We start from the raw sequence: 8,715 nt of genomic DNA on the forward strand, positions 1-8,715 counted from the left end.
AAGGTCAATATAGGAGTAGGGGACTAAGACGTACAAGCTATCATGTATAAAATAAATAAGCTATGAGGAAATATTGTACAACACAGGGAATACAGCCAACATTTTATAATAACTACAAATGCAGTATAACCTTTAAAAAATTGTAAAGCACTGTGTTGTACACCTGTAACTGATATAATATTGTACATCAACTATACTTCAATAAAAAATTTTTTTAATTTTTTAAATTTTTATTTTTTGACTTACAATATTGTATTAGTTTCTGGTTACAGCATAGTGATTCAGTTTTTTATATATATATATATATATTCTTTTTCATATTCTTTTTCATTACTTGTTACTACAAGCCATAGAATATAATCTCCTGTGATATAGACTAGGACTTTGTTGTTTATCTGTTTGGTACATAGTAGTTTAATAAGCCAATCCCAAGCTCTCAATTTATCTCTCTCTCCCCTCTCCCCTCTACCCCAGTAACCATAAATTTGCTCCAAAAACTTTTTTTTAAATGGGGATGAGAGAGGCAGAAGCAGTGAGGACCTCCTTCTACTCATCTACACACTCAGGCCTTTGCTCCCTCAGCAAACGTTTTTCCAACCTTCTTGCCTGCAGAGAATAGAAAGGAGTGGCGGGCAAAGTGGACGTGGCCCACGGCCTCCAGAGAGTCCAGAGGAGGAGGGAGAGACACTTCCAAGTAACAGCCACAGCCATGAACAATCTCTGGTGAGTTCTGGGTTGGGGAGGCGGGGGGCTGGAGGTGGGAGGCTCAAGCCCAAACGCCCTGCTTTGTGCTTTCTCAGTGATTTAGTTTTCTGAGTACACAGTCGTCTTCCTCTCTGAGGAAGAAGAAAGAGCAGGAAACCAATTATCTGTGTCTGGACACTGGGCCCGCCCGGGCCCGCCCATCCACCCTGAGACACAGAACCGCTGCGCCAGGCTTGCTTGACGTGCGCAATGGTCCAGGGTGCCGGCCCAGGAGCCTGGGAGGTGCCTGCCTGACCCGCTTTCCAGGTGGGGGCAGCAAAAGCAGCACTGCTTCCCTGCGTGCTTTACATCCTGTCTCATGGAATCCTTCCAGCGGTCCATGCACCAGGCATTCCACAATCCATTTTATAGACTAGGACACTGAGGCCCAGACAGGTTAAGAAACTTGGCCAAGAGTTCACAATTACTCAGAGGTGGAGCTGGGATCTGAACTCTTATCTTCCCAACTCGAGAGCCCAGGGGCCTACTCTCCTCTTGCTCACTCGCTCCCGACGGATCTTCCTGGGGCCTGGCCAGCTTGCTGGAGGCTTCCCGGTCACCTTGCTCCCACTCCCATGCAGACCCATCCCCTGTCCCCGGGACCCTTGAGGCAGCCACGGGGACACTCAAGCACTGACTCCAACGCTGAGCACCTGGCCCACTGGCAGGAATTTTTAACCCCTCCTCACTTTTGGCAGCAACAAGTGTGAGGTTCCCCCTCCCCCGTCCCAGCCAGAAAAGCAGGGCGCTGCAGAGCAGCTGGCAAACACAGAACCAAACACCTGCGTGCCAGATACTACAGCTGCGTGTGTGAAATGTGACCTGTCGGCAGCGCCTGTCACATGCCACGTCCAGTTGTTGTACTGGGGCAGGTTGGAAGGGGATCCACTGAAGAGGCCTTTCCGGGACAGAATTTCAAAGCACAGGCACCCACCCCTTCCCTTCTCCCACCCCCAGCATTTCACTTGCTCCCCTTCCTTGCACTTGGCATTTCCGGCTGGGTTTGCCTTTCACCAGCTGGAGCAGAGCCGTGAGCAGTGCTGATGCGGAGAAGGCGTGCTCCCGCCAGTAACAGAGGCACTCTGTGGGCTCCCAGGGCTTTTCATCTTCAAAGCAGTTGCTGACTGCTCATTCCAAGGGCTGCACATCTGGCTGAAACATTTGTGGATGCCAGGCCAATGGGGTGCCCGGCATCCCCCAGAGGCATCTGAAGTTTGGCTCGGCACTGCCCCTCTCCCCGGGGTGGTCACCTTCACCCCTACGGCTGCAGACACCCTCTTCTCCAGAGTCCATCTCTTCTTCCGCTTCAGAGACCTGCTCATTTCCAGCTAGAATCACTTTCAGGGCTTTGGCTGATGTTCACAATTAGCCTGCATACGAAAAAGGGAAAAGACAGGATATTTCACAGGTGCTAAAGAGGGCGGTGGGAGGAGGCAAAGAAAAGAAGATGGAATTGCTTCCAAATCTTAACTCACAGAGCGCCTTTCCCAAGGAGAAGCCTGCGTGCACGGGGCGGCAGGTTTTCCTCCGCATTCGCCCTGATGGAACAGGAAAAAGGAAATAAAACACAAAATGGCAGTGCAAGCCTCAGATAGGTCCACCTGCCCTGAATGCTCTGTGATACTTCAAACTTCTTAAGGGGTTGGCCCTGCTGAGAAAGGTGACGTGGTGATGGCACACAATAGACACCTATTTTATCAAACCCAAACGCTTTACATGGGCCTTGTTTATTCACTGTCAGTCAATAAATGTTTATTCAGTCAATCGTCACCGCAGCCTTCTGGGTAGTTTCTGTACTATCCCCAATGCACACTGATGAAAAAAACACAGCTCAGGACATTGAATAACTTGCAAAAGGGCATCCATGTAGTAAGTGGCAGAACAAGATCTGGACTCAGAACTGTCCGAGTCTCAAAGTGAATGAATAAAGCAGAACTCTGTCTTCACAGTCCCCAGTACCAGGCTTAGAGGAGGTGAGGAGCCAAGCGTGGACTCAACCCCACCCCTGATGTACTGGAAGGAGAAATCAGAGACTCAGTTTCCAAAGCTCTTTCCACTTAGGTCTCTATCTCCAATTTTCTTTTCAACTGAAGAAACAAAATAAAGTTTTGATTTCAGAAATCATTTTACGCAGATCAAAAATGAGTTGTGGCTTCAACACTTTGAAAGATTACACAGAGACTGTATCCGTGTGCCCCTTTCTGCATGCCACTCCGACGTCAGCCCCGCCGCCACTCAAGGTGGCACCTTCTTGGTTCCATACAGAATGTAATTTTCACTTGCCCCTGAAAAATCAATATGGAAAGGTTCTAATTCCCCAGATTTCGATTTTTCAATAAAAAAGTGAAAATGAAACTCTGCGGGATTGCAGCCAAAATCATGCCCCTGAGCCAACTGCAGTCTGGAGGGAGACTCACTAAGAGTTTCAAAGAAAAGCACCAAGTTTTGACACTGCTCTCCTCAGATGACATGGCAGCTGGGAAAGGAAGGAAGTGGGGCTGATGAGTCCGTGTCTTCGCAGAAAGGTGGCTCACTCCAAAGAGATTTACTGCAGAACTCAGGCTGTCCTGGGGTGCCTCTGATGGGCGATGTGGTAACTAGGAAAGAGCTTAACTTTGGACTCGGGACACAAATGCATTAAAAGCCTATCTGTCTCCATCGCATAATAGCTACTTTCCACTTAGCAGTTTCGATCATCCTATTTCCTCAACCCAAAGGAGGAGGAAGAGTCGGCTGATTGGGTGCCTGGGGTTGCAGAGGAGAGGTGCACATGAAAGGGCCAGCACAGTGCCTGGCTCAGAGCAAACTTTCAGTGGGTTAGTTCCCCTCTGGCAGCCCCCGCCTCCTCTTTCCCTATAACTTTATCACTCGGGACTCAACAGCTGATGCCCTTCAGTATCTGTGTTGTCAGCAGAGGGCCACAGTGAACTATTGAGTTACCCAGCCTGGGATCTCCTAATCCACCCATGCCAATGACAGACCTAAGAAAGATGTCAACACTGATCTCTAGAGACCTCCTAAAACAAGACCACCAGGGTTCCTTGCCACCTCCTTCCACGGCTGTTTGAGATTAAGCCAAGAAGGAGGAGGGCAGCCCACCCTCAGCGTGCGACCTGGTCACGTAACATGAGCCGCCTCTGGTGCCTGCTGGCAGCTCCTCCTGAGCCAAGGGCAGGTCCGCCATCAGAAGCCTGAGTCCCAGGCTTGTGGGGCACTGCCACATGATCCTGGGCGGGTCATGTAGCTTCTGGGTGCTTCTACGCCCTCAGCTGTCCAATAGGTTAATAATAGTGAGGCATGCTTGGACCCAGTGCCACAGGGTTTAGCAAAAAGAAGTCACCCTAACAAGCTCAATGATGGAACAAAATAAGAGGAAATTAAAAAAAAAAAAAAAAAAAAAAAAAGAAGTCCACCTGGCACTGAAGTCTATTATGTCAAGGCTTTGCTCCCCACTGTGTCCTGAAACAAAGGAAAGGAGATATTTAAGGCCACTGAGATAATACACACCTCCTGCTGGAGGTTCCTTGGTACCCTCACTAAAGATGGATCAGTCCTGTGAGAGGCTTTTGCACCAACCCCAGGAGCTTCCAGACCTGTGACCTGGAGGCTGGTGGGGCCAGGAGGGCAGAAGGAAGAATGGAAGTAGAGACTGGCGGTTTCTCACCCTGAGTTTTAATGACTAGTCCGCCTACCACCCCCCACCCCAGGTTCATCAAGATTGTATCCAGCAGGAGAGGCATGATTCTCTGGGACCTACAGTTATCAGAAAGGGAGTGGATGGAGTAAGGGAGAGGCACAGACAATTGAGGCCAGATAAAATATAAAAGTATTCTGAATTTTTCTAGGAAATCAAAAACAAGTACACATGCCCTCCCTCAGATGTGGTAGATGGACTAAATAGAACTGATTTGGTTGATACTAAGAACTGGGTTTGGGGAGCCTTTAAGACAGTGTTTTCAGGGCTGGGCATGGGGAGAGAGATGATGATGATGACAGATTTCCTTAGTAATAACACCATAGGTGACTTACAGTTCAGCTGGGACAAGAGCTGCCTGGGATGTGCCCAAGGAGTAGCTTATATACACAATCTCATCTAATAGCAAAGAGCTGGAAACAGCCTAAAGATGTAATCAGTAGGAGACTGGCTCCATGAGATGGAAGACCACTATCTCACTAAAGGCTATTAGAAGCGGGGTTAAAGATTTACGTACCTTGACATAGAAATGTGTGCAGCATTGGGTGAAGAAAGCAGCTTCTATAAGATGTCTCATGTGAACCTGTCACGTACAAGGAAATCCAGGCATCTCTGTTGTATACATGCGTCGGAGGTGAGCCAGGGGTGAGAGGCCAGGTCCTGTAGCTTCGTGGGCTACTGTTAGGGCCTGAGCGGAATGGAGACCCTTGGAAGAGCTTATGCAGAGCTACATGATCCAACATGGTGGAGGCTGCATTTTTATTCTTTACAGAAACAGAGCAGAGAAGATACCAAATAAATAAAAAGAGGCATGATTTTTTTTAAAAGAAAGAGAAATGAACACGTGTGCCACCCAAAAGGATTGTGAACGGTTTGTGGACTCATTTCTTTGCATAATAGTAATTAACCTTGTATGGATCTAACGTCTTTCCCCAAAAGCATCATGAACAGGAGTCAGTCACTGGTCTTGGAGAACAAAACTTGCCACCAGGCAACAAGGGGCACTTTGAGCAAAGCAGGGAGTCCCTTCGAGTCACAGAGGACTTGTCCCCACTTTGCCAGAGTTGAGGCCGTTTCCCTCTCCTTCCTCTGTATCCACCTTAAAAATGAGAACGAGCCCAAGGTGCACCCTGAGCATGTGCACATGGTAACAAGCTCTGGCTTTCTTTTATGTGGGTCAAAACCCACCAGTCCCATCACGTTTCATTTTCAACACTAAATTAATTTAAATACAGTAATAATGCAAGTATTGATAAGATGAATAATACCTCATATTATCTACCATGTGCTTTACAAATATTTGCAAATATTGCTAACTTAATTATTATAAGTATTATAAGTATAAATAATTATTATGAGTAATATGCAAGTATTACTCCCATTTTACTGTACAGGAAACTAAGATCCAAGAAGGGTCACAAAACCTTGCATACAGTTCCATAGGTGTCTAATGGCAGAGTCGGAATTCAAATCCATTCCTGTCTAAATGTAAATCCTGTGTTCTTAGCCAGTTAGCTCCACTGCCCCCAATACAGAGTCGTCAGCTAATGACTGTTCTAGGACAGACAAGTATCAACCTTAGCTGCTGGAGAGCTGGAAGGCCAGCGGGAGCCAAGACCAATACAGAGAATGCTGGGGGGTGGAGTCATGCTAGTGTGTGGCCCTGACTGGATGCAGGTGTGGCCAGGAGCAGGAGGGAGGTTTGGGGAATAGTGGGGGCATGGGGCAAGGCTTCAAGGGTTACATCCAGATTCAGCCGAGTTCCTTGGAGCTGGGGCTTGGTAAAGTTGGCCCTAGGTAGATTTTTCTAGCCAGCCGCCACCTACCGAGCCCTTTCTGTGGGTCAGGCCCTCTGCTAGTGCTCAGGGTACTGATGCATCAGATCTTCCCTATCCTCTGAGGCGGTTCCCCCTTTTCACAGATGCATTAGGTGAGGGCGGAGGCCCTGGTCTTCACCTTATAGATGGAATGACTACGGCCCTCTCCAGGATGACACAAAAGCCCGCATCTTGGTCCTGATGCATACTGCATCATTTCCAGGCCTGGGGAGTTAGAGTTTCCCCCTTTTCCTCCAGGACTCACTACTATGGGTTGCTCTTAAGGAGATCATCCTTTTTACCTGCATTAGCTCAAAGGAAAGCTGGCACCTAAAATTCCCACTCATGGATTTCAGGGTAGGAAAGGCATTGTGTGTGTGTGACAGAGAGAGAGGGTGTGAGAGAAGTGACAGGGTGGGGGGACAACATTCTAGCAGGCACCGAAAGTCAGGGCAGAGCCTGCAGCCTGAGCCTTCACCCTCCAGCAGCCCCCACAGAACACAGAGGAAAGAGGCTGGAGGCCACTGTCCCCACCTGAAGCCCCGCCACTGTTTAGGAAACCACCTTGTAAAGTCACTCTCAGAACAAAGATTTTGTTTAAAGCCGCCCATGCCCTCAGGCTGGGCAGTTGGGTCCAGGTGGGGTCTCCCAGCAGAGCCGCCCAGGCCATGTGGGCAGCAGCTGTATCAGCACCTCCGTGCAGGGCCCCTCTGCCTCCCTGCTCCACTCGCCTCGCTTGGGCCTCATACAGTTGGCTGCTCTTGGCACGCATCCACCCCAGCAGGCGGGTGTCACATCGGGAAGCGTCAGCGAGGGCAGATGGGCTTGGCTCTCTAGGGTCATCCCGAGGGGTCTCATCCCACCACTGCAGGCCACGGGAGGCCATTGGCGACAGTGAAACCCAGCAGGATGCTGAGGAATAATGTGCCGGCCATCGAGGCCACACAACCAGAAAGACTTAAGAGCCCCTTCCCGCCGTGCACTGTCCTGGCCTGACAGATGATGGCACGTTAACTTTCAGCATTGGAAACACATCCTCCGATCGTGCATGGAGCACCTACAGTCCCATCTTGTTGCTGTGGATTAAAAAGGAAAGCGAGAGATGGTATTTATTACATCTCGGTAAATGTGAAAGGCTTTCTCTATTCGCATTGGTATTCTGTGAGAGGGTATCTGGAAATGCTCAACTCATCTGAAAACTTAAAAAGTTTCCTGCCCATTGTAGAAGCACACAGACAAATACCATCACCCTTCATGCAAAATGAAATCCACAGATCTCTGCCGTGTATGTTGGGGGTACCCTAAAAGTTGTCCACCCAAATGTCACCTGTGGTTGTCTTCAGAGAGGATGAGATCTTGCGTGATTTCCCCCTTATTTTCCTTGTTATCTTCTGTATTTTTTAGGGAGAGAAAGACAAACAGCACACGGCTCACTCCTTGAGAGCCTGATCCAAAGATTACATCCGTACAGGTTTCTGCATCCTGTAAAACACAGTCCCCTGTTTACCACGTTCAAAGCTTTTCCACCAGAGCATTCCTGCAGCCCAGAGGACAGTGAAGCTGAGTCCCTGACATAACTCACCAACAATGCAGATTTCTTTGAAGGCTTTTGTTTCTCCTTAAAATTCATGCAAATTTTGCATTATAGTCCACAACCTATTATTTAAGCATAAAAATGTTCTTGATTATTCATCATTAAGTAAAATTAATGCTCCAGGAAAATACTCCAGGTTTATCATGTGCCCAGTGTAGACAGGTAGGGTTTCAAGGACAAGAGCCTCTCAGAGCAGCAAGGAGGTGGCAGTGGGTCCGGATCAGGGCTCTGCAGACGTTCAGATTCTCTGCTGGTCTTCTCCCGGGAAGGGTTCCCCAGCAAGCGAGGTGGGGCTCTTTAAATCTGAAGTGCTGGTCGGATGAGCTTAAAATGGGCTTCTTGAAATGCATCAGAATTCTTCAATGACAGTTGCTTGTGAAACAGCTCCCAGGCTCTGGAAAACTCTGCTGCCTCCATAATTCCACTCCAGTCTTTGTGAAAGCCTGTGGATGTCCTGGGCGTGCCTTTGGCCCCTTGGACTAAAGATTTACACTTCTTGGCTTTTATTTATTTACTTACTTATTTACTTACTTACTTACTTACTTACTTATTTATTTTTGCTTTTTCTGGACCTGCAAAACCTGCTTGGCCAGTTCTATGACCATTAGTCCTTAAGCCCTTGTGACCCAGATGAGCCACTTTGAGTAACAGCTGACACCACTGACAGATGGCCAAGACACAGCCCAGGCGCTGTTGACAGACCTTGGCTTTCCTCAGACATACAGTCAACACACAGCACTCTATCTTCAGGTGACACCCATCCTGCTCTGGGGTTATTCTCATAGCCAATAAAGATGAAAAGTTGATCGAATGTCCATAGAAGCATTCTGATATACTTTCTGGTTCTCATCCGGAGTCTGACAACA

General features: G+C 48.3%; 1 long non-coding RNA gene across 2 annotated transcripts; it reads right to left on the reverse strand.

The window, feature by feature from the left end:
- Positions 1 to 248: 248 nt before the first annotated feature.
- LOC105099261 (uncharacterized) lies at positions 249 to 8,449 on the reverse strand. 2 transcript variants are annotated; one of them, XR_010377147.1, is made up of 5 exons: positions 7,583 to 8,449; positions 4,956 to 5,202; positions 4,158 to 4,203; positions 2,220 to 2,282; positions 249 to 2,114 (listed from the first exon to the last, which is right to left on the reverse strand). It is a non-coding gene; the product is annotated as an uncharacterized LOC105099261 (long non-coding RNA). The 2 variants fall into 2 exon arrangements; XR_838071.3 differs by lacking the exon at positions 4,158 to 4,203 and having other exon boundaries at positions 7,583 to 8,441.
- Positions 8,450 to 8,715: the final 266 nt, after the last annotated feature.

Source organism: Camelus dromedarius, chromosome 21 (assembly GCF_036321535.1).
Source record: "Camelus dromedarius isolate mCamDro1 chromosome 21, mCamDro1.pat, whole genome shotgun sequence".
NCBI lineage: Eukaryota > Metazoa > Chordata > Mammalia > Artiodactyla > Camelidae > Camelus > Camelus dromedarius.